Below are 26557 nucleotides of genomic sequence, written 5' to 3' on the forward strand. Positions count from 1 at the left end.
TCAGATTTTCAACTAACCAGGTGATTAGTTCCCCTATAGGGATTGATGACATGCCGTCCATGGAAGATCTCTGTGCATTGCCTCCCATCTCTGATATGCACGAGGACGACAGACAGGTAATTCCTGTCAGGTGTTCTGGCAAAAGTGTTCGGTCTCCTACAGAGATTGATGACATGCAGTTCTTGAAAGATTTCTGTGCACCGACAACAATCTCTTCTGTGCATGAGGACAACATACAGACACTACTTCTGTCGAGGACGACAGAAGTAATTCCTCTCAGGTGCTCAGCTAGCCAGGGTGTTAGGTCACCTACAGGGAGTGTTGACATGCAGTCCATGGAAGATGTCTGTGCAACGCTATCAATCTCTCCTGTACATGAGGGCGACAGACAGTTAATTCCTGTCAGATGTTTAACTGGCAAGAGTTTTAGGTCACCTACAGAGATTCACGACATGCATTTCATGGAAGACGTCTGTGCATCGCCACCCATCTCTTCTGTGCACGAGGACGACAGCAGGGGTTCAACTAGCCAGAGTGTTAGGTCTCCTACAGGGATTGATGACATACAGTTCCTAGAAGACGTCTCTTTCCCGCCACCCATCTCTGATATGCACGAGGACGACAGACAGGTAATTCCTGCCAGGTGTTCAACTGGTAAGAGTGTTAAGTCACCTACAGATATTGATGACATGCAGTTCATGGAAGAAGTCTGTGTCCCGCCACCCGTCTCTCCTGTACACGTGGGTGACAGACAGTTAATTCCGGAGAAGTGTTCTCCTGGTCAGCTTGTTTGTTCTCTGGGCATTGATAATCTACAGTCAATGCAATACCTTAATGAACACTCATCTCTACATACTGCCATCTGTTCTTTGGATGAGGACAACAGACACGAAATTCCTTCCATGTTTTCACCTGGTCATCATGAACTGTCTCCTTTAGGGACTGATGACCTGCAATTCCTGGAAGACCTCTTTGCACCGCCTGCCATCTCTTTGAGTGACGTCGACAGACAGTTAATCTCTACCATGTGTTCAAGTAGCCACAGTGTTCCGTCTCCTCCAGAGACTGATGTACTGCATTTCATCACACCTTTGCAGGAGGACAACCGCCAGGTCCTTCCTGAGATATCTTCACTTTGTCAGTGTATGCCGTCTTCTTCGGGTAATGACTTGCTGTTCATGACTCCCTGTTCTCCATACAATGACACTCAACGCCGAGTTCCTGTACTGGATAAGTCTCTCCAGCAACCTTCAGCCAACAAAAATGTGGAATATTTGGTCACCAAGAAGGATCTAGATAACCCAAAATCCCTGAAATACATTTTCATCAAGAAGTGAGTCAATCATCGGCACGGCCACTTCTCAATCTATGAGCATGAACAGCCTCAACTCCTCAAAAAGTAAGCATGTCCGGCCTCCCATTGCTGCTCTGCACGAAGTAGTGTATAACTGGCGGATTTGGATGACTACCAGACAAATCCTCTCGGATTTGGATCCCGACCAATCATGTTATTTTTATTTGCATGTCATATATTGTATAGAATTTGTTACTGTTTAAAGTCGTTGTAGAATTATGGCAAATCCAGTTATTTGTAATAAATTTGTTTGAGATTTATATTTGTTTTTTTCAGCCCATCATCGTTGCTTGAAAGCATCGCAATGATTGAGAAGCATATCATAAATACACATTCTCAAAGAAATAATGGGATCAGAGTTTCACATTTATAAACTTACCGGCATGGAAAAGTTGGAAACAAAAACCACCTCTCTGATATTAAGGTGAAAAAACTCACAGTAAGAGAAGGTTGTGCTAACTCCCTACATATCATAGGTGCATCCAGCACTTTAATATTTTACATGGTTACCCAGCAAACATAAATCATATAGAAAACGTTTGTCTAACTCTTCCCATAGATGTGGGAATGATTTGCATTGAGAATGGTGCAGGAGAGCCTTTGAGAAACTTTTAATAAAAAAATCCAAACACAAAGGTTTTATAATAAATTGTTTTTCTACAACTATTTTGTTCCTAATGTATTACAAATAGTTTTTACATGTTTAAATATAAAATTTATGGTATTTTTTGTAAAATTCATTAATAAATTGTGAATGATATTTATTGGCTCAGTGAAACGTTCAAAATCCATTTAGTTATAATATGATCAGAAAAAAGTAGTTTTCTAAGTTTTCTTAAAATCGCTCTTTTTAACACAATTTGACTCCACTAAACACTAATATCATGTTTAAATATATAATTTATGTATTATTCCCTAAGATAATTTATATAAATTATAAAAGTTGCTGGAAAGTGGTGTGAAAGAATCTGAAAACGTTTTGTTGTCTTATATTGGCGTGTTCTTATTAACTAGAGTGAGCGAGAGTGGGTAAGAGTGACTGAAGGTGAGTGAGAGTGTGTAAGTGTGAGTAAGAGTGAGTGAGAGAGAGTAAAAGTAAGAGTGACAGAGTAAAAGTAAGGGTGAGTATGAGAGTAAGAGTGATTGAGAGTTAGAGTGAGAGTAAGAGTGATTGAGAGTAGGAGTGAGTAAGAGTGATTGGGAGTGAGAGTGAGTGAGTGAGAGTAAGAGTGATTGAGAGTAAGAGTATGAGAGTAAGAGTGAGTATGAATGGGTAAGGGTGAGTAAGAGTGACTGAGAGTAAGAGTAGGTAAGGATGACTGAGTAAGGATGGTAAGAGTGAGTAATAGTGCATAAGAGTGATTGAGAGTAAGAGTGAGTTAAGAGTGTGAGGTGTGAGAGGGTAACTGGCCAGGGAGGCAGGATGTGTGGTCACAGGCGAGGCCTAGGCCTCGTGATCTCTAATGTTGGTTTTTATATATATGTTGGATTTTTTGTCCTGTTTCAAATTATAATTATTTAGCAGGAATGTAATAAGATATTGCACAGTATTAATGTGACAATAATATATGCATTATTTCCTTGATAATCAAACTTGTTGCTCAAAGATATTATACAATCTTTGAAGGAAACATTTTGAGAGGGCGAGCTGGCAACACTGGGCTGGTAGTGAGAGAGACACACATACCACAACCACAACCGTACCACAACCCAGAACCCTACAATCCCAGAGGGAAGTGGAGAACCCTCCTCAAACAGTGCAACAGCCACAGGGATTGGGGGCACCACCCCCACATTCTACCCAACAGACACCCAACCTGCCCCATCCCCTGTCAGCCCCCCACTAAGTACCCACCTAGGGCACCCTCCCCCCACCCACCCCCCTCCCCCCACTCACCCCCCTTCTCCCCCTCACCCCTCTCCCCAGGACCTCCCTTCTCCCCCATCCCCCATGCCCTCCCTTCTCCCACATGCCTTCCCGTCTCTCCCACCCCCATGCCCCCCCTCCCCCCTAAGCCCCCCACTCTCCCCCACCCCACCTAAGTCTTCCACTCTCCCCCACTCCCCTAAACCCTCCCCTCTTCCTCACCCACCTCAGCCCTCCCTTTTCCCCCATGCCCCCCAAGCCCTCCACCCTTTTCTCTCCCCCCAAGCCCCCCCCCATCTCCTATATCCCCTACAGCCTCTCCTCCCCCCATGCTTCCCCAACCCTCCCTCTCTTACCCACCCCCTGTACCCTCCCCCTCTTATCCACCCCCTGTACCCTCCCCCTCTTATCCACCCCCTGTACCCTCCCCCTCTCCCCCACCACCCCAAGCCCTCCCTCCTCCGCCAATCCCCCCATGCCAGGTCCCCCTATTTAGCTCTGGTTAGGCCCCATTTAGATTATGCAGTTCAGTTTTGGTCGCCATATTATAGAATGGATATAAATTCACTTGAACGTGTCCAGCGTAGGATGACTAAGTTAATTCCCCAAATTAGAAATCTTTCATATGAAGAAAGATTAACAAAGCTTAAGTTGCATTCACTGGAAAGGCGAAGAGTTAGGGGTGACATGATAGAGGTTTACAAGTGGATGAATGGACATAACAGGGGGGATATTAATAGGGTATTAAAAGTATCAACACAAGACAGAACACGAAACAATGGGTATAAATTGGATAAGTTTAGATTTAGGAAAGACTTGAGTAAGTACTGGTTCAGTTGTTGATTTGTGGAACCAATTACCGCCTCCACCGTGGTGGAGGTGGGGTCCCTCGATTGTTTCAAGCGCGGGTTGGACAAGTATATGAGTGGGATTGGGTGATTATAGATAGGAGCTGCCTCGTATGGGCCAATAGGCCCTCTGCAGTTACCTTTGTTCTTATGTTCTTATGAGTATTAAAAGTATCAACACAAGACAGAACACGAAACAATGGGTATAAATTGGATAAGTTTAAATTTAGGAAAGACTTGGGTAAATATTGGTTCGGTAACAGGGATGTTGATTTGTGGAACCAATTAACACGGTGGAGGTGGGGTTCCCTCGATTGTTTCAAGCGTGGCTTGGACATGTATATGAGTGGGATTTGGTGGTTATAGATAGGATCTGCTTCGTATGGGCCAATAGGCCTTCTGCAGTTACCTTTTTCTTTTGTTCATATATTATAAGTAGGATCCCTTTATTATTTCAAGCTTAGGTTAGACATATAGCTTAGGTTATATATGAATGAGATTGGGTAGATATAAATAGGAACTGTATCGTATGGACCAAGAGGTTTTCTACAGTTACCTTCATTCTTATGTTCATATTTTAAGAAGAATTCCTTGATTATTTCAAGCATTTGTTAGACTTTTAAGGAATTTGGGTGGATATATATAGAAGTGGCCAATAGGCCTTTTGGCGTTACCTTTATTTCAATGTTGTTGTTATATTTATAATTGAACACCTGACAGTGAGGTGACTACCATCAGGTGAACGTGAATAAGTCTCTATAAAACTATCCCGGCTTGATGCCCACCCACCAGTTTCCTTTCTTAGTTTTGAAAGAATGGAAGTTAAAGTGAAAAACAGCACCAGGTCTGTGATTCGCGGTTGTTCTGCTTCAAACACGTCGCGTGTTCACAAGAAACGGAAGATGGACTTCAACTTCTCTCAATCTAAACGCGATGTTTTAGATGTTGACATTTGTGACGAGAAGAAACTTGATTGGCGCAATAGCAAAGATCGCAATCTGAAGTACGAGAAGCTTGAACGGAGTGGAAGAAGTGCTCTAGATCGTCTCATGAACTTTAAAACGCCATCTACTTCCTTGAATAAGCTGCCAGTTCGAAGCCTGTATGTTCCGTCATCTTCAGTGAACAATTTGCTGTTTCAGCAAGACCTCTATAACCCGCCTCTTATCTCATTTGTGGATGAGAGCGACGTCGAAATGTGCTACGAGAGTTTGGAGCGGGAGGGACGGAAAGCTGTTGATCGTCTCATGAACTTTACACATGTTAAAAATTTGCAAAAGCAGCACGCGTCCCCTCTGTCCTCCGTGCGCCTGTCTCCTTCCATGCGTTACGAGAGCTTGGAGCGGAAGGGACGGAAAGCTATTGATCGTCTCATGAACTTTACAAATGTTGAAAATTTGCAAAAGCAGCACGCGTCCCCTCTGTCCTCCGTGCGCCTGTCTCCTTCAATTAATATGTTGCCTCAGAAAAGACAGCATGTTCAGTGTACTTCAAGGATTGATGACCTAGAAAGAGTTCATGCAAGAGTCCTAGAGTTCATGCAAGACCTCTATGTACCGCTTCCTATCTCCCCTTTGCACGACAACGACATACAGGAAAATCCTGCCAAGATTTCATCTTCTCATCGTGCAGGTGATGATGACCTGCAGTTCCTGCAAAACCTCTATGTACCGCTTCCAATGTCTCCTTTACATGATGACGAGAGACAGGAAAATATTGCCAAGGTTTTAATATCCCATCGTGATGACCTTCACTTCCTGCAAAACCTCTATGTACCGCTTCCAATGTCTCCTTTACTCCATGACCAGAGACAGGAATATCCTGCTAAAGTTTTACCATCCCATCGTGATGACCTGCAGTTCCTGCAAAACCTCTATGTACCGCCTCCTATGTCTCCTTTACTCGATAATGAAAGACAGGAAAGTCCTGCCAAGGTTATACCATCCCATCGCGATGACCTGCAGTTGCTGCAAAACCTCTATGTACCGCCTCCTATGTCTCCTTTACTGGATGACGAGAGACAGGAAAATCCTGCCAAAGTTTTACCATGCCATCGCGATGACCTGCAGTTCCTGCAAAACCTCTATGTACCACCTCCTATGTCTCCTTTACTCGATAACGAAAGACAGGAAAGTCCTGCCAAGGTTATACCATCCCATCGCGATGACCTGCAGTTCCTGCAAAACCTCTATGTACCGCCTCCTATGTCGCCTTTACTGGATGATGAGAGACAGGAAAATCCTGCCAAAGTTTTACCATGCCATTGCGATGACCTGCAGTTCCTGCAAAACCTCTATGTACCGCCTCCTATTTCTCCTTTACTGGATGACGAGAGACAGCAAAATTCTGTCAAGGTTCCACCATCCCTTCGTGCTTGGCTACTTTCAGGTGATGATGATCTACAGTTCCTGCAAAACCTCTATGTACCGCCTCCTATGTCTCCTTTGAACGATGTAGTTCCTGCCAAATGTTCACATGATCAGCGTGTTCGGGCTCCTTCAGGGATTGATGACCAAAAGTTACAGCAAGACCTCTATGAACCAAATTCTATGTCTCCTCTACTCGAGGATGACAGACAGGTCACTTCAAAGAAAAGTTTACCTATCCAGTGTGCTCGGTCTTCGGGAGTTGATGACCTGCAGTTTCTTCAAAACCTCTATGTACCGCCTCCCGTCTCCTCTTTGCACGACGTCCACAAACGGGTAATTACTTCCAGATGCTCAATTGGCCATAGTGTTCGGTCACCTACAGGGATTGGTGAAATTCCGTTCCTGGAAGATGTCTGTACCATACCTTCCATCTCTCCTGTGCACGAGGACGAGAGCAGGTGTTCAACTAGCCAGAGTGTTAGGTCTCTTACAAAGATTGCTGACATGCAGTTTGTCCCGCCTCCCATCTCTCTTGTGAACGAAGATGATAAACAGGTAGTTCCTGTCAGGTGTTCAACTGGCAAGAGTATTAGTTCACCTACAGAGATTGATGACATGCAGTTCTTCAAAGATTTCTGTGCACCGACAACAATATCTTCTGTGCACGACAGCAGGTGTTTTACTAGCCAGGATGTTATGTCTCCTGCAGGTATTGATAACATGCAGTTCATGAAAGATCTCCTTGCGACACCAATCTCTTCTGAGCACAAGGACGCCTTACAAGTAATTCCTATCAGGTTTTCAACTAGCCAGAGTGTTAGGTCACCTACAGAGACTGTTGACATGCAGTTTGTCCCGCCTTCCATCTCTCTTGAGAACGAAGATGACAAACAGCTAATTCCTGTCAGGTGTTCAACTGGCAAGAGTGTTGGTTCACCTACAGGGATTGATGACATGCAGTTCCTGGAAGACGTCTCTGTCCCGCCACCCATCTCTCCTGTGCACGAGGACGACAGCAGGGGTTCAACTAGCCAGAGTGTTAGGTCTCCTACAGGAACTGATGACATGCAGTTCCTAGAAGACATCTCTTTCCCGCCACCCATCTCTGATATGCACGAGGACGACAGACAGGTAATTCCTGCCAGGTGTTCAACTGGTAAGAGTGTTAGGTCTCCAACAGGGAGTGATAACACGCAATTCGTGGAAGATCTCTGTGCCAGACCACGCATCTCTTCGGCGCACGAGGAGAACATTTCTTCCAAGTATTCACCTAGCCAGCAAGTTAGGTCTCCTACAGGGATTGGTGCCCTGCAGTTCCTAAATTATTTATGTGGATCACCTCCCATTACTGAAATGCACGAAGACAACAGTCAGGTAAGTTTCATGTGTTCAACTAGCCAGAGTATTAGGTCTAGTTCAGGGATTGATGATAGGCAGTTCATGGAGGATATATGTGGCCCGCCACCAATCGCTCCTGTACACGATAGACAGGTAATTCCTGCCAGGTGTTCAACTGGCAAGAGTATTAGGTCACCTACAATGATTGATGACATGCAGTTCATGGGAGATCTCTGTGCATCGCCACCCATCTCTGATGTGCACAAGGACGATAGACAGGAACTTCCTGTCAGATTTTCAACTAACCAGGTGATTAGTTCCCCTACAGGGATTGATGACATGTCGTCCATGGAAGATCTCTGTGCATCGCCTCCCATCTCTGATATGCACGAGGACGACAGACAGGTAATTCCTGGCAAAAGTGTTCGGTCACCTACAGAGATTGATGACATGCAGTTCTTGAAAGATTTCTGTGCACCGACAACAATCTCTTCTGTGCACGAGGACAACAGACAGACATTACTTCTCTCGAGGACGACAGAAATAATTCCTCTCAGGTGCTCAGCTAGCCAGGGTGATAGGTCACCTACAGGGAGTGTTGACATGCAGTCCATGGAAGATGTCTGTGCAACGCTACCAATCTCTCCTGTACATGAGGGCGACAGACAGTTAATTCCTGTAAGATGTTCAACTGGCAAGAGTTTTAGGTCACCTACAGAGATTCACGACATGCATTTCATGGAAGACGTCTGTGCATCACCACCCATCTCTCCTGTGCACGAGGACGACAGCAGGGGTTCAACTAGCCAGAGTGTTAGGTCTCCTACAGAGATTGATGACATGCAGTTCCTAGAAGACATCTCTTTCCCGCCACCCATCTCTGATATGCACGAGGACGACAGTCAGGTAATTCCTGCCAGGTGTTCAACTGGTAAGAGTGTTAGGTCTCCAACAGGGAGTGATAACACGCAATTCGTGGAAGATCTCTGTGCCAGACCACGCATCTCTTCGGCGCACGAGGACAACAACCATATTATTCCTTCCAAGTGTTCACCTAGCCAGCAAGTTAGGTCTCCTACAGGGTTTGGTGCCTTGCAGTTCCTAGATGATTTATGTGCATCGACATCCATCTCTTCTCTGCACGAGGACAACAGTCAGGTAATTCCTTTCAGGTGTTCAACTAGCCAGAGTATTAGGTCTAGTCCAGGGATTGCCGAAATGCAGTTCATGGAAGATCTTTGTAGCCCGCCACCAAACGCTCCTGTACACGAGGACGACAGCCAGGCAATTCCCGCCAGGTGTTCAACTAACCAGAGTGTTAGGTCTCCTACAGGGATTGATGACATGCAGTTCCTAGAAGACATCTCTTTCCCGCCACCCATCTCTGATATGCACGATGACGATAGACAGGAACTTCCTGTCAGATTTTCAAATAACCAGGTGATTAGTTCCCCTACAGGGATTGATGACATGCCGTCCATGGAAGATCTCTGTGCATCGCCACCCATCTCTGATATGCACGAGGACGATAGACAGGAACTTCCTGTCAGATTTTCAAATAACCAGGTGATTAGTTCCCCTACAGGGATTGATGACATGCCCTCCATGGAAGATCTCTGTGAATCGCCTCCCATCTCTGATATGCACGAGGACGACAGACAGGAACTTCCTGTCAGATTTTCAACTTACCAGGTGATTAGTTCCCCTACATGGATTGATGACATGCCGTCCATGGAAGATCTCTGTGCATCGCCACCCATCTCTGATATGCACACGGACGATAGACAGGAACTTCCTGTCAGATTTTCAACTAACCAGGTGATTAGTTCCCCTATAGGGATTGATGACATGCCGTCCATGGAAGATCTCTGTGCATTGCCTCCCATCTCTGATATGCACGAGGACGACAGACAGGTAATTCCTGTCAGGTGTTCTGGCAAAAGTGTTCGGTCTCCTACAGAGATTGATGACATGCAGTTCTTGAAAGATTTCTGTGCACCGACAACAATCTCTTCTGTGCATGAGGACAACATACAGACACTACTTCTGTCGAGGACGACAGAAGTAATTCCTCTCAGGTGCTCAGCTAGCCAGGGTGTTAGGTCACCTACAGGGAGTGTTGACATGCAGTCCATGGAAGATGTCTGTGCAACGCTATCAATCTCTCCTGTACATGAGGGCGACAGACAGTTAATTCCTGTCAGATGTTTAACTGGCAAGAGTTTTAGGTCACCTACAGAGATTCACGACATGCATTTCATGGAAGACGTCTGTGCATCGCCACCCATCTCTTCTGTGCACGAGGACGACAGCAGGGGTTCAACTAGCCAGAGTGTTAGGTCTCTTACAGGGATTGATGACATACAGTTCCTAGAAGACGTCTCTTTCCCGCCACCCATCTCTGATATGCACGAGGACGACAGACAGGTAATTCCTGCCAGGTGTTCAACTGGTAAGAGTGTTAAGTCACCTACAGATATTGATGACATGCAGTTCATGGAAGAAGTCTGTGTCCCGCCACCCGTCTCTCCTGTACACGTGGGTGACAGACAGTTAATTCCGGAGAAGTGTTCTCCTGGTCAGCTTGTTTGTTCTCTGGGCATTGATAATCTACAGTCAATGCAATACCTTAATGAACACTCATCTCTACATACTGCCATCTGTTCTTTGGATGAGGACAACAGACACGAAATTCCTTCCATGTTTTCACCTGGTCATCATGAACTGTCTCCTTTAGGGACTGATGACCTGCAATTCCTGGAAGACCTCTTTGCACCGCCTGCCATCTCTTTGAGTGACGTCGACAGACAGTTAATCTCTACCATGTGTTCAAGTAGCCACAGTGTTCCGTCTCCTCCAGAGACTGATGTACTGCATTTCATCACACCTTTGCAGGAGGACAACCGCCAGGTCCTTCCTGAGATATCTTCACTTTGTCAGTGTATGCCGTCTTCTTCGGGTAATGACTTGCTGTTCATGACTCCCTGTTCTCCATACAATGACACTCAACGCCGAGTTCCTGTACTGGATAAGTCTCTCCAGCAACCTTCAGCCAACAAAAATGTGGAATATTTGGTCACCAAGAAGGATCTAGATAACCCAAAATCCCTGAAATACATTTTCATCAAGAAGTGAGTCAATCATCGGCACGGCCACTTCTCAATCTATGAGCATGAACAGCCTCAACTCCTCAAAAAGTAAGCATGTCCGGCCTCCCATTGCTGCTCTGCACGAAGTAGTGTATAACTGGCGGATTTGGATGACTACCCGACAAATCCTCTCGGATTTGGATCCCGACCAATCATGTTATTTTTATTTGCATGTCATATATTGTATAGAATTTGTTACTGTTTAAAGTCGTTGTAGAATTATGGCAAATCCAGTTATTTGTAATAAATTTGTTTGAGATTTATATTTGTTTTTTTCAGCCCATCATCGTTGCTTGAAAGCATCGCAATGATTGAGAAGCATATCATAAATACACATTCTCAAAGAAATAATGGGATCAGAGTTTCACATTTATAAACTTACCGGCATGGAAAAGTTGGAAACAAAAACCACCTCTCTGATATTAAGGTGAAAAAACTCACAGTAAGAGAAGGTTGTGCTAACTCCCTACATATCATAGGTGCATCCAGCACTTTAATATTTTACATGGTTACCCAGCAAACATAATTCATATAGAAAACGTTTGTCTAACTCTTCCCATAGATGTGGGAATGATTTGCATTGAGAATGGTGCAGGAGAGCCTTTGAGAAACTTTTAATAAAAAAATCCAAACACAAAGGTTTTATAATAAATTGTTTTTCTACAACTATTTTGTTCCTAATGTATTACAAATAGTTTTTACATGTTTAAATATAAAATTTATGGTATTTTTTGTAAAATTCATTAATAAATTGTGAATGATATTTATTGGCTCAGTGAAACGTTCAAAATCCATTTAGTTATAATATGATCAGAAAAAAGTAGTTTTCTAAGTTTTCTTAAAATCGCTCTTTTTAACACAATTTGACTCCACTAAACACTAATATCATGTTTAAATATATAATTTATGTATTATTCCCTAAGATAATTTATATAAATTATAAAAGTTGCTGGAAAGTGGTGTGAAAGAATCTGAAAACGTTTTGTTGTCTTATATTGGCGTGTTCTTATTAACTAGAGTGAGCGAGAGTGGGTAAGAGTGACTGAAGGTGAGTGAGAGTGTGTAAGTGTGAGTAAGAGTGAGTGAGAGAGAGTAAAAGTAAGAGTGACAGAGTAAAAGTAAGGGTGAGTATGAGAGTAAGAGTGATTGAGAGTTAGAGTGAGAGTAAGAGTGATTGAGAGTAGGAGTGAGTAAGAGTGATTGGGAGTGAGAGTGAGTGAGTGAGAGTAAGAGTGATTGAGAGTAAGAGTATGAGAGTAAGAGTGAGTATGAATGGGTAAGGGTGAGTAAGAGTGACTGAGAGTAAGAGTAGGTAAGGATGACTGAGTAAGGATGGTAAGAGTGAGTAATAGTGCATAAGAGTGATTGAGAGTAAGAGTGAGTTAAGAGTGTGAGGTGTGAGAGGGTAACTGGCCAGGGAGGCAGGATGTGTGGTCACAGGCGAGGCCTAGGCCTCGTGATCTCTAATGTTGGTTTTTATATATATGTTGGATTTTTTGTCCTGTTTCAAATTATAATTATTTAGCAGGAATGTAATAAGATATTGCACAGTATTAATGTGACAATAATATATGCATTATTTCCTTGATAATCAAACTTGTTGCTCAAAGATATTATACAATCTTTGAAGGAAACATTTTGAGAGGGCGAGCTGGCAACACTGGGCTGGTAGTGAGAGAGACACACATACCACAACCACAACCGTACCACAACCCAGAACCCTACAATCCCAGAGGGAAGTGGAGAACCCTCCTCAAACAGTGCAACAGCCACAGGGATTGGGGGCACCACCCCCACATTCTACCCAACAGACACCCAACCTGCCCCATCCCCTGTCAGCCCCCCACTAAGTACCCACCTAGGGCACCCTCCCCCCACCCACCCCCCTCCCCCCACTCACCCCCCTTCTCCCCCTCACCCCTCTCCCCAGGACCTCCCTTCTCCCCCATCCCCCATGCCCTCCCTTCTCCCACATGCCTTCCCGTCTCTCCCACCCCCATGCCCCCCCTCCCCCCTAAGCCCCCCACTCTCCCCCACCCCACCTAAGTCTTCCACTCTCCCCCACTCCCCTAAACCCTCCCCTCTTCCTCACCCACCTCAGCCCTCCCTTTTCCCCCATGCCCCCCAAGCCCTCCACCCTTTTCTCTCCCCCCAAGCCCCCCCCCCATCTCCTATATCCCCTACAGCCTCTCCTCCCCCCATGCTTCCCCAACCCTCCCTCTCTTACCCACCCCCTGTACCCTCCCCCTCTTATCCACCCCCTGTACCCTCCCCCTCTTATCCACCCCCTGTACCCTCCCCCTCTCCCCCACCACCCCAAGCCCTCCCTCCTCCGCCAATCCCCCCATGCCAGGTCCCCCTATTTAGCTCTGGTTAGGCCCCATTTAGATTATGCAGTTCAGTTTTGGTCGCCATATTATAGAATGGATATAAATTCACTTGAACGTGTCCAGCGTAGGATGACTAAGTTAATTCCCCAAATTAGAAATCTTTCATATGAAGAAAGATTAACAAAGCTTAAGTTGCATTCACTGGAAAGGCGAAGAGTTAGGGGTGACATGATAGAGGTTTACAAGTGGATGAATGGACATAACAGGGGGGATATTAATAGGGTATTAAAAGTATCAACACAAGACAGAACACGAAACAATGGGTATAAATTGGATAAGTTTAGATTTAGGAAAAACTTGAGTAAGTACTGGTTCGGTTGTTGATTTGTGGAACCAATTACCGCCTCCACCGTGGTGGAGGTGGGGTCCCTCGATTGTTTCAAGCGCGGGTTGGACAAGTATATGAGTGGGATTGGGCGATTATAGATAGGAGCTGCCTCGTATGGGCCAATAGGCCCTCTGCAGTTACCTTTGTTCTTATGTTCTTATGAGTATTAAAAGTATCAACACAAGACAGAACACGAAACAATGGGTATAAATTGGATAAGTTTAAATTTAGGAAAGACTTGGGTAAATATTGGTTCGGTAACAGGGATGTTGATTTGTGGAACCAATTAACACGGTGGAGGTGGGGTTCCCTCGATTGTTTCAAGCGTGGCTTGGACATGTATATGAGTGGGATTTGGTGGTTATAGATAGGATCTGCTTCGTATGGGCCAATAGGCCTTCTGCAGTTACCTTTTTCTTTTGTTCATATATTATAAGTAGGATCCCTTTATTATTTCAAGCTTAGGTTAGACATATAGCTTAGGTTATATATGAATGAGATTGGGTAGATATAAATAGGAACTGTATCGTATGGACCAAGAGGTTTTCTACAGTTACCTTCATTATTATGTTCATATTTTAAGAAGAATCCCTTGATTATTTCAAGCATTTGTTAGACTTTTAAGGAATTTGGGTGGATATATATAGAAGTGGCCAATAGGCCTTTTGGCGTTACCTTTATTTCAATGTTGTTGTTATATTTATAATTGAACACCTGACAGTGAGGTGACTACCATCAGGTGAACGTGAATAAGTCTCTATAAAACTATCCCGGCTTGATGCCCACCCACCAGTTTCCTTTCTTAGTTTTGAAAGAATGGAAGTTAAAGTGAAAAACAGCACCAGGTCTGTGATTCGCGGTTGTTCTGCTTCAAACACGTCGCGTGTTCACAAGAAACGGAAGATGGACTTCAACTTCTCTCAATCTAAACGCGATGTTTTAGATGTTGACATTTGTGACGAGAAGAAACTTGATTGGCGCAATAGCAAAGATCGCAATCTGAAGTACGAGAAGCTTGAACGGAGTGGAAGAAGTGCTCTAGATCGTCTCATGAACTTTAAAACGCCATCTACTTCCTTGAATAAGCTGCCAGTTCGAAGCCTGTATGTTCCGTCATCTTCAGTGAACAATTTGCTGTTTCAGCAAGACCTCTATAACCCGCCTCTTATCTCATTTGTGGATGAGAGCGACGTCGAAATGTGCTACGAGAGTTTGGAGCGGGAGGGACGGAAAGCTGTTGATCGTCTCATGAACTTTACACATGTTAAAAATTTGCAAAAGCAGCACGCGTCCCCTCTGTCCTCTGTGCGCCTGTCTCCTTCCATGCGTTACGAGAGCTTGGAGCGGAAGGGACGGAAAGCTATTGATCGTCTCATGAACTTTACAAATGTTGAAAATTTGCAAAAGCAGCACGCGTCCCCTCTGTCCTCCGTGCGCCTGTCTCCTTCCATGCGTTACGAGAGCTTGGAGCGGAAGGGACGGAAAGCTATTGATCGTCTCATGAACTTTACAAATATTGAAAATTTGCAAAAGCAGCACGCGTCCCCTCTGTCCTCCGTGCTCCTGTCTTCTTCAATTAATATGTTGCCTCAGAAAAGACAGCATGTTCAGTGTACTTCAAGGATTGATGACCTAGAAAGAGTTCATGCAAGAGTCCTAGAGTTCATGCAAGACCTCTATGTACCGCTTCCTATCTCCCCTTTGCACGACAACGACATACAGGAAAATCCTGGCAAGATTTCATCTTCTCATCGTGCAGGTGATGATGACCTGCAGTTCCTGCAAAACCTCTATGTACCGCTTCCAATGTCTCCTTTACATGATGACGAGAGACAGGAAAATATTGCCAAGGTTTTAATATCCCATCGTGATGACCTTCACTTCCTGCAAAACCTCTATGTACCGCTTCCAATGTCTCCTTTACTCCATGACCAGAGACAGGAATATCCTGCTAAAGTTTTACCATCCCATCGTGATGACCTGCAGTTCCTGCAAAACCTCTATGTACCGCCTCCTATGTCTCCTTTACTCGATAATGAAAGACAGGAAAGTCCTGCCAAGGTTATACCATCCCATCGCGATGACCTGCAGTTGCTGCAAAACCTCTATGTACCGCCTCCTATGTCTCCTTTACTGGATGACGAGAGACAGGAAAATCCTGCCAAAGTTTTACCATGCCATCGCGATGACCTGCAGTTCCTGCAAAACCTCTATGTACCACCTCCTATGTCTCCTTTACTCGATAACGAAAGACAGGAAAGTCCTGCCAAGGTTATACCATCCCATCGCGATGACCTGCAGTTCCTGCAAAACCTCTATGTACCGCCTCCTATGTCGCCTTTACTGGATGATGAGAGACAGGAAAATCCTGCCAAAGTTTTACCATGCCATTGCGATGACCTGCAGTTCCTGCAAAACCTCTATGTACCGCCTCCTATTTCTCCTTTACTGGATGACGAGAGACAGCAAAATTCTGTCAAGGTTCCACCATCCCTTCGTGCTTGGCTACTTTCAGGTGATGATGACCTGAAGTTCCTGCAAAACCTCTATGTACCGCCTCCTATGTCTCCTTTACTCGATGACGAGAGGCAAGAAAATCCTGCCAAGGTTCCCCCATCCCATCGTGCTTGGCCACTTTCAGGTGATGATGATCTACAGTTCCTGCAAAACCTCTATGTACCGCCTCCTATGCCTCCTTTGAACGATGTAGTTCCTGCCAAATGTTCACATGATCAGCGTGTTCGGGCTCCTTCAGGGATTGATGACCAAAAGTTACAGCAAGACCTCTATGAACCAAATTCTATGTCTCCTCTACTCGAGGATGACAGACAGGTCACTTCAAAGAAAAGTTTACCTATCCAGTGTGCTCGGTCTTCGGGAGTTGATGACCTGCAGTTTCTTCAAAACCTCTATGTACCGCCTCCCGTCTCCTCTTTGCACGACGTCCACAAACGGGTAATTACTTCCAGATGCTCAATTGGCCATAGTGTTCGGTCACCTACAGGGATTGGTGAAATTCCGTTCCTGGAAGATGTCTGTACCATACCTTCCATCTCTCCTGTGCACGAGGACGAGAGCAGGTGTTCAACTAGCCAGAGTGTTAGGTCTCTTACAAAGATTGCTGATATGCAGTTTGTCCCGCCTCCCATCTCTCTTGTGAACGAAGATGATAAACAGGTAGTTCCTGTCAGGTGTTCAACTGGCAAGAGTATTAGTTCACCTACAGAGATTGATGACATGCAGTTCTTCAAAGATTTCTGTGCACCGACAACAATCTCTTCTGTGCACGACAGCAGGTGTTTTACTAGCCAGGATGTTATGTCTCCTACAGGTATTGATAACATGCAGTTCATGAAAGATCTCCTTGCGACACCAATCTCTTCTGAGCACAAGGACGCCTTACAAGTAATTCCTATCAGGTTTTCAACTAGCCAGAGTGTTAGGTCACCTACAGAGACTGTTGACATGCAGTTTGTCCCGCCTTCCATCTCTCTTGAGAACGAAGATGACAAACAGCTAATTCCTGTCAGGTGTTCAACTGGCAAGAGTGTTGGTTCACCTACAGGGATTGATGACATGCAGTTCCTGGAAGACGTCTCTGTCCCGCCACCCATCTCTCCTGTGCACGAGGACGACAGCAGGGGTTCAACTAGCCAGAGTGTTAGGTCTCCTACAGGAACTGATGACATGCAGTTCCTAGAAGACATCTCTTTCCCGCCACCCATCTCTGATATGCACGAGGACGACAGACAGGTAATTCCTGCCAGGTGTTCAACTGGTAAGAGTGTTAGGTCTCCAACAGGGAGTGATAACACGCAATTCGTGGAAGATCTCTGTGCCAGACCACGCATCTCTTCGGCGCACGAAGACAACAACCATATTATTCCTTCCAAGTGTTCACCTAGCCAGCAAGTTAGGTCTCCTACAGGGTTTGGTGCCTTGCAGTTCCTAGATGATTTATGTGCATCGACATCCATCTCTTCTCTGCACGAGGACAACAGTCAGGTAATTCCTTTCAGGTGTTCAACTAGCCAGAGTATTAGGTCTAGTCCAGGGATTGCCGAAATGCAGTTCATGGAAGATCTTTGTAGCCCGCCACCAAACGCTCCTGTACACGAGGACGACAGCCAGGTAATTCCCGCCAGGTGTTCAACTAACCAGAGTGTTAGATCTCCTACAGGAATTGATGACATGCAGTTCCTAAAAGACGTCTCTTTCCCGCCACCCATCTCTGATATGCACGAGGACGACAGACAGGTAATTCCTGCCAGGTGTTCAACTGGTAAGAGTGTTAGGTCTCCAACAGGGAGTGATAACACGCAATTCGTGGAAGATCTCTGTGCCAGACCACGCATCTCTTCGGCGCACGAAGACAACAACCATATTATTCCTTCCAAGTGTTCACCTAGCCAGCAAGTTAGGTCTCCTACAGGGTTTGGTGCCCTGCAGTTCCTAGATGATTTATGTGCATCGACATCCATCTCTTCTCTGCACGAGGACAACAGTCAGGTAATTCCTTTCAGGTGTTCAACTAGCCAGAGTATTAGGTCTAGTCCAGGGATTGCCGAAATGCAGTTCATGGAAGATCTTTGTAGCCCGCCACCAAACGCTCCTGTACACGAGGACGACAGCCAGGTAATTCCCGCCAGGTGTTCAACTAACCAGAGTGTTAGATCTCCTACAGGGATTGATGACATGCAGTTCCTAAAAGACGTCTCTTTCCCGCCACCCATCTCTGATATGCACGAGGACGACAGACAGGTAATTCCTGCCAGGTGTTCAACTGGTAAGAGTGTTAGGTCTCCAACTGGGAGTGATAACACGCAGTTCGTGGAAGATCTCTGTGCCAGACCACGCATCTCTTCTGTGCATGAGGAGAACATTTCTTCCAAGTATTCACCTAGCCAGCAAGTTAGGTCTCCTACAGGGATTGGTGCCCTGCAGTTCCTAAATTATTTATGTGGATCACCTCCCATTACTGAAATGCACGAAGACAACAGTCAGGTAAGTTTCATGTGTTCAACTAGCCAGAGTATTAGGTCTAGTTCAGGGATTGATGATAGGCAGTTCATGGAGGATATATGTGGCCCGCCACCAATCGCTCCTGTACACGATAGACAGGTAATTCCTGCCAGGTGTTCAACTGGCAAGAGTATTAGGTCACCTACAATGATTGATGACATGCAGTTCATGGGAGATCTCTGTGCATCGCCACCCATCTCTGATGTGCACACGGACGATAGACAGGAACTTCCTGTCAGATTTTCAACTAACCAGGTGATTAGTTCCCCTACAGGGATTGATGACATGTCGTCCATGGAAGATCTCTGTGCATCGCCTCCCATCTCTGATATGCACGAGGACGACAGACAGGTAATTCCTGTCAGGTGTTCTGGCAAAAGTGTTCGGTCACCTACAGAGATTGATGACATGCAGTTCTTGAAAGATTTCTGTGCACCGACAACAATCTCTTCTGTGCACGAGGACAACAGACAGACATTACTTCTCTCGAGGACGACAGAAATAATTCCTCTCAGGTGCTCAGCTAGCCAGGGTGATAGGTCACCTACAGGGAGTGTTGACATGCAGTCCATGGAAGATGTCTGTGCAACGCTACCAATCTCTCCTGTACATGAGGGCGACAGACAGTTAATTCCTGTCAGATGTTCAACTGGCAAGAGTTTTAGGTCACCTACAGAGATTCACGACAAGCATTTCATGGAAGACGTCTGTGCATCACCACCCATCTCTCCTGTGCACGAGGACGACAGCAGGGGTTCAACTAGCCAGAGTGTTAGGTCTCCTACAAAGATTGATGACATGCAGTTCCTAGAAGACATCTCTTTCCCGCCACCCATCTCTGATATGCACGAGGACGACAGTCAGGTAATTCCTGCCAGGTGTTCAACTGGTAAGAGTGTTAGGTCTCCAACAGGGAGTGATAACACGCAATTCGTGGAAGATCTCTGTGCCAGACCACGCATCTCTTCGGCGCACGAGGACAACAACCATATTATTCCTTCCAAGTGTTCACCTAGCCAGCAAGTTAGGTCTCCTACAGGGTTTGGTGCCTTGCAGTTCCTAGATGATTTATGTGCATCGACATCCATCTCTTCTCTGCACGAGGACAACAGTCAGGTAATTCCTTTCAGGTGTTCAACTAGCCAGAGTATTAGGTCTAGTCCAGGGATTGCCGAAATGCAGTTCATGGAAGATCTTTGTAGCCCGCCACCAAACGCTCCTGTACACGAGGACGACAGCCAGGCAATTCCCGCCAGGTGTTCAACTGACCAGAGTGTTAGGTCTCCTACAGGAATTGATGACATGCAGTTCCTAGAAGACATCTCTTTCCCGCCACCCATCTCTGATATGCACGAGGACGATAGACAGGAACTTCCTGTCAGATTTTCAAATAACCAGGTGATTAGTTCCCCTACAGGGATTGATGACATGCCGTCCATGGAAGATCTCTGTGCATCGCCACCCATCTCTGATATGCACACGGACGATAGACAGGAACTTCCTGTCAGATTTTCAAATAACCAGGTGATTAGTTCCCCTACAGGGATTGATGACATGCCGTCCATGGAAGATCTCTGTGCATTGCCTCCCATCTCTGATATGCACGAGGACGACAGACAGGTAATTCCTGTCAGGTGTTCTGGCAAAAGTGTTCGGTCTCCTACAGAGATTGATGACATGCAGTTCTTGAAAGATTTCTGTGCACCGACAACAATCTCTTCTGTGCATGAGGACAACATACAGACACTACTTCTGTCGAGGACGACAGAAGTAATTCCTCTCAGGTGCTCAGCTAGCCAGGGTGTTAGGTCACCTACAGGGAGTGTTGACATGCAGTCCATGGAAGATGTCTGTGCAATGCTATCAATCTCTCCTGTACATGAGGGCGACAGACAGTTAATTCCTGTCAGATGTTTAACTGGCAAGAGTTTTAGGTCACCTACAGAGATTCACGACATGCATTTCATGGAAGACGTCTGTGCATCGCCACCCATCTCTTCTGTGCACGAGGACGACAGCAGGGGTTCAACTAGCCAGAGTGTTAGGTCTCTTACAGGGATTGATGACATACAGTTCCTAGAAGACGTCTCTTTCCCGCCACCCATCTCTGATATGCACGAGGACGACAGACAGGTAATTCCTGCCAGGTGTTCAACTGGTAAGAGTGTTAAGTCACCTACAGATATTGATGACATGCAGTTCATGGAAGAAGTCTGTGTCCCGCCACCCGTCTCTCCTGTACACGTGGGTGACAGACAGTTAATTCCGGAGAAGTGTTCTCCTGGTCAGCTTGTTTGTTCTCTGGGCATTGATAATCTACAGTCAATGCAATACCTTAATGAACACTCATCTCTACATACTGCCATCTGCTCTTTGGACGAGGACAACAGACACGAAATTCCTTCCATGTTTTCACCTGGTCATCATGAACTGTCTCCTTTAGGGACTGATGACCTGCAATTCCTGGAAGACCTCTTTGCACCGCCTGCCATCTCTTTGAGTGACGTCGACAGACAGTTAATCTCTACCATGTGTTCAAGTAGCCACAGTGTTCCGTCTCCTCCAGAGACTGATGTACTGCATTTCATCACACCTTTGCAGGAGGACAACCGCCAGGTCCTTCCTGAGATATCTTCACTTTGTCAGTGTATGCCGTCTTCTTCGGGTAATGACTTGCTGTTCATGACTCCCTGTTCTCCATACAATGACACTCAACGCCGAGTTCCTGTACTGGATAAGTCTCTCCAGCAACCTTCAGCCAACAAAAATGTGGAATATTTGGTCACCAAGAAGGATCTAGATAACCCAAAATCCCTGAAATACATTTTCATCAAGAAGTGAGTCAATCATCGGCACGGCCACTTCTCAATCTATGAGCATGAACAGCCTCAACTCCTCAAAAAGTAAGCATGTCCGGCCTCCCATTGCTGCTCTGCACGAAGTAGTGTAGAACTGGCGGATTTGGATGACTTCCCGACAAATCCGCTCGGATTTGGATCCCGACCAATCATGTTATTTTTATTTGCATGTCATATATTGTATAGAATTTGTTACTGTTTAAAGTCGTTTTAGAATTATGGCAAATCCAGTTATTTGTAATAAATTTGTTTGAGATTTATATTTGTTTTTTTCAGCCCATCATCGTTGCTTGAAAGCATCGCAATGATTGAGAAGCATATCATAAATACACATTCTCAAAGAAATAATGGGATCAGAGTTTCACATTTATAAACTTACCGGCATGGAAAAGTTGGAATCCTTTGTCAGCACAGAATTAGTAGCATTTTGGACAAGGAAACCATAGAGATGGCACTAACAAAGAAAGAAAAACCACCTCTCTGATATTAAGGTGAAAAAACTCACAGTAAGAGAAGGTTGTGCTAACTCCCTACATATCATAGGTGCATCCAGCACTTTAATATTTTACATGGTTACCCAGCAAACATAAATCATCTAGAAAACGTTTGTCTAACTCTTTCCATAGATGTGGGAATGATTTGCATTGAGAATGGTGCAGGAGAGTCTTTGAGAAACTTTTAATAAAAAAATCCAAACACAAAGGTTTTATAATAAATTGTTTTTCTACAACTATTTTGTTCCTAATGTATTACAAATAGTTTTTACATGTTTAAATATAAAATTTATGGTATTTTTTGTAAAATTCATTAATAAATTGTGAATGATATTTATTGGCTCAGTGAAACGTTCAAAATCCATTTAGTTATAATATGATCAGAAAAAAGTAGTTTTCTAAGTTTTCTTAAAATCGCTCTTTTTAACACAATTTGACTCCACTAAACACTAATATCATGTTTAAATATATAATTTATGTATTATTCCCTAAGATAATTTATATAAATTATAAAAGTTGCTGGAAAGTGGTGTGAAAGAATCTGAAAACGTTTTGTTGTCTTATATTGGCGTGTTCTTATTAACTAGAGTGAGCGAGAGTGGGTAAGAGTGAGTAAGAGTGACTGAAGGTGAGTGAGAGTGTGTAAGTGTGAGTAAGAGTGAGTGAGAGTGAGTAAAAGTAAGAGTGACAGAGTAAAAGTAAGGGTGAGTATGAGAGTAAGAGTGATTGAGAGTTAGAGTGAGAGTAAGAGTGATTGAGAGTAGGAGTGAGTAAGAGTGATTGGGAGTAAGAGTGAGAGTGAGTGAGTGAGAGTAAGAGTATGAGAGTAAGAGTGAGTATGAATGGGTAAGGGTGAGTAAGAGTGACTGAGAGTAAGAGTAGGTAAGGATGACTGAGTAAGGATGGTAAGAGTGAGTAATAGTGCATAAGAGTGATTGAGAGTAAGAGTGAGTTAAGAGTGTGAGGTGTGAGAGGGTAACTGGCCAGGGAGGCAGGATGTGTGGTCACAGATAGGCCTAGGCCTCGTGATCTCTAATGTTGGTTTTTATATATATGTTGGATTTTTTGTCCTCTTTCAAATTATAATTATTTAGCAGGAATGTAATAAGATATTGCACAGTATTAATGTGACAATAATATATGCATTATTTCCTTGATAATCAAACTTGTTGCTCAAAGATATTATACAATCTTTGAAGGAAACATTTTGAGAGGGCGAGCTGGCAACACTGGGCTGGTAGTGAGAGAGACACACATACCACAACCACAACCGTACCACAACCCAGAACCCTACAATCCCAGAGGGAAGTGCAACAAAGCCACAGGGATTGGGGGCACCACCCCCACATTCTACCCAACAGACACCCAACCTGCCCCATCCCCTGTCAGCCCCCCACTAAGTACCCACCTAGGGCACCCTCCCCCCACCCACCCCCCTCCCCCCACACTCACCCCCCTTCTCCCCCTCACCCCTCTCCCCAGGACCTCCCTTCTCCCCCATCCCCCATGCCCTCCCTTCTCCCACATGCCTTCCTGTCTCTCCCACCCCCATGCCCTCCCTGCCCCCCCCCTCCCCCCTAAGCCCCCCACTCTCCCCCACCCCACCTAAGTCTTCCCCTCTCCCCCACTCCCCTAAACCCTCCCCTCTTCCTCACCCACCTCAGCCCTCCCTTTTCCCCCATGCCCTCCACCCTTTTCTCTCCCCCCAAGCCCCCCCCATCTCCCATATCCCCCACAGCCTCTCCTCCCCCCATGCTTCCCCAACCCTCCCTCTCTTACCCACCCCCTGTACCCTCCCCCTCTTATCCACCCCCTGTACCCTCCCCCTCTTATCCACCCCCTGTACCCTCCCCCTCTCCCCCACCACCCCAAGCCCTCCCTCCTCCGCCAATCCTCCCGTGCCAGGTCCCCCCAGCTCCCACTCACCCCAGATCCCAAAGGTCCCCCCCCCCAGAAAAGAAGCAGAAGAGAGTCAGTTTCAGGGTGATGTACTCGAACATAGATGGGATCACAAGCAAGACAAGTGAACTAAGGGAAAGAGCACAAGAAGTTAACCCAGATGTAATCGGACTCACTGAAACAAAACTCTCTGGAATCATAACGAATGCCGTGTTTCCCCAGGAGTACACAGTAATAAGGAAAGAGAGGGAAGGTAGGGGAGGAGGCGGAGTGGCCCTACTCATGAGAAGGGAATGGAGTTTTAAGGAGATGGCCATCCCGGGCTGTGAGGAGTTCAGAGACTACATAGCAGGCACCATAACAATGGGAGGACCAAGAATAGTAGTAGCAGTAATATACAACCCTCCACCAAATGACAGGAGACCCAGTCAAGAGTATGAAAACAACAACAAGGCAGTTAACACTATAATTGAGAGGGCAGCCTCTGCTGCCTGTAGAAATAGATCCCACCTGCTCATCATGGGCGACTTCAATCACGGAAAGATTGACTGGGAGAACAAGGAACCGCATGGAGGCGAGGATACGTGGAGAGCCAAACTATTGGAGGTGGTGACAAGCAACTTTTTAACCCAGCATGTCGGAGAACCTACAAGGATGAGAGGCAATGACGAACCAGCGAGACTCGACCCAGTCTTCACTCTGAACGACTCCGACATAAGAGAAATCGGTTTTGAGGACCCAGTAGGAATGAGCGACCACAGTGTACTGGTGTTTGAGTACTTGATTGAAGAAGGGTTATTGAACTCGAGGAGGGATACCGAAACCAAAAGGTTAGCATACCGAAAGGGAAACTATGAGGGGATAAGAAAATTCCTAACAGATATAGCATGGGAAACAGAGCTCAGGGGAAAGACGGCCCAAGATATGATGGATTACATCACGCAGAAGTGCAAGGACGCAGCAAACAAGTTTGTCCCAGTCCAAAAGGAAAACAGAGAAATGAAGATGAGAAACCCATGGTTTAATCAGAGATGTAGGCTAGCTAAGCAGCAAAGTAAAAGGGCATGGAGAAACTATAGGAATAACAGGACACTGGAGAGCAGAGAAAGATACCAGAATGCCAGGAATGAATATGTCAGGATGAGAAGAGAGGCAGAAAGACAATACGAAAATGACATCGCAAGCAAGGCAAAGACTCAGCCTAAATTGTTGCGTAGCCACATTAGGAGAAAAACAACAGTAAAGGAACAGGTTATGAGATTAAGGATAGGGGCGGAAGGATTCACTACAAATGACAAGGAAGTGTGTGAGGAATTGAATAAGAAATTCCAGGAGGTCTTCACCTTAGAGCAAGGAGAAATTCCAGAGGTAAGTGAGGGAATAGCTAACCAGGAACCACTGGAAGAGTTTGAGATTACCAGTGTGGAAGTAAGGAAGTGTTTACTAGAGTTGGACGTGACAAAGGCTATAGGCCCAGATGGAATCTCCCCTTGGGTTCTAAAGGAAGGAGCAAGAGAACTGTGCCTACCACTCTCCATAGTGTATAACAAATCACTGGCAACAGGGGAACTGCCAGATATTTGGAAAGCAGCTAACGTAGTCCCGATATACAAGAAAGGGGATAGACAGGAGGCACTGAACTACAGGCCAGTGTCCCTAACCTGCATACCATGCAAGCTGATGGAGAAGATTGTGCGAAAAAAACTAGTGGAGCATCTGGAGCGAAGGAACTTTGTAACACAGCATCAACATGGGTTCAGGGTTGGCAGGTCCTGCCTCACAGGGTTACTTGAATTCTACGACCAGGCAACAAAAATAAGGCAAGAAAGAGAAGGGTGGGCAGACTGCATATTTTTGGATTGTCAGAAAGCCTTTGATACAGTGCCACACAAGAGGCTAGTGCGAAAGTTGGAGATGCAGGCTGGAGTGAGAGGGAAGGTACTCCGGTGGATAGAGGAGTACCTAAGCAACAGGAGACGAGTCTGTGTGAGGAGTGAGGTCTCAGATTGGCGAGACGTCACAAGTGGAGTCCCGCAGGGGTCAGTCCTTGGACCTATACTGTTTCTGGTATATGTAAATGATCTCCCAGAGGGTATAGATTCGTTCCTCTCAATGTTTGCCGACGATGCAAAAATTATGAGGAGGATTGAAACAGAGGATGATAGTAGGAGGCTACAAGATGGCCTGGATAGACTGAGTGAATGGTTCAACAAATGGCTGTTGAAGTTCAACCCGAGTAAATGCAAAGTAATGAAACTAGGCAGTGGAAACAGGAGGCCAGGCACAGGATACAGAATAGGAGATGAAGTACTTAATGAAACAGACAGAGAGAAAGATCTAGGAGTTGATATCACACCAAACCTGTCTCCTGAAGCCCACATAAAGAGAATAACGTCTGCGGCATATGCGAGGCTGGCTAACATCAGAACGGCGTTCAGGAACCTGTGTAAGGAATCATTCAGAATCTTGTACACCACATATGTAAGACCAATCCTGGAGTATGCGGCCCCAGCATGGAGCCCGTACCTTGTCAAGCACAAGACAAAGCTGGAAAAAGTCCAAAGGTATGCTACTAGACTAGTCCCAGAACTAAGAGGCATGAGTTATGAGGAAAGGCTGCGGGAAATGCACCTTACGACAC

The sequence above is a fragment of the Procambarus clarkii genome, chromosome 79 (assembly GCF_040958095.1).
Source record: "Procambarus clarkii isolate CNS0578487 chromosome 79, FALCON_Pclarkii_2.0, whole genome shotgun sequence".
In the NCBI taxonomy this organism is placed as follows: Eukaryota; Metazoa; Arthropoda; class Malacostraca; order Decapoda; family Cambaridae; genus Procambarus; species Procambarus clarkii.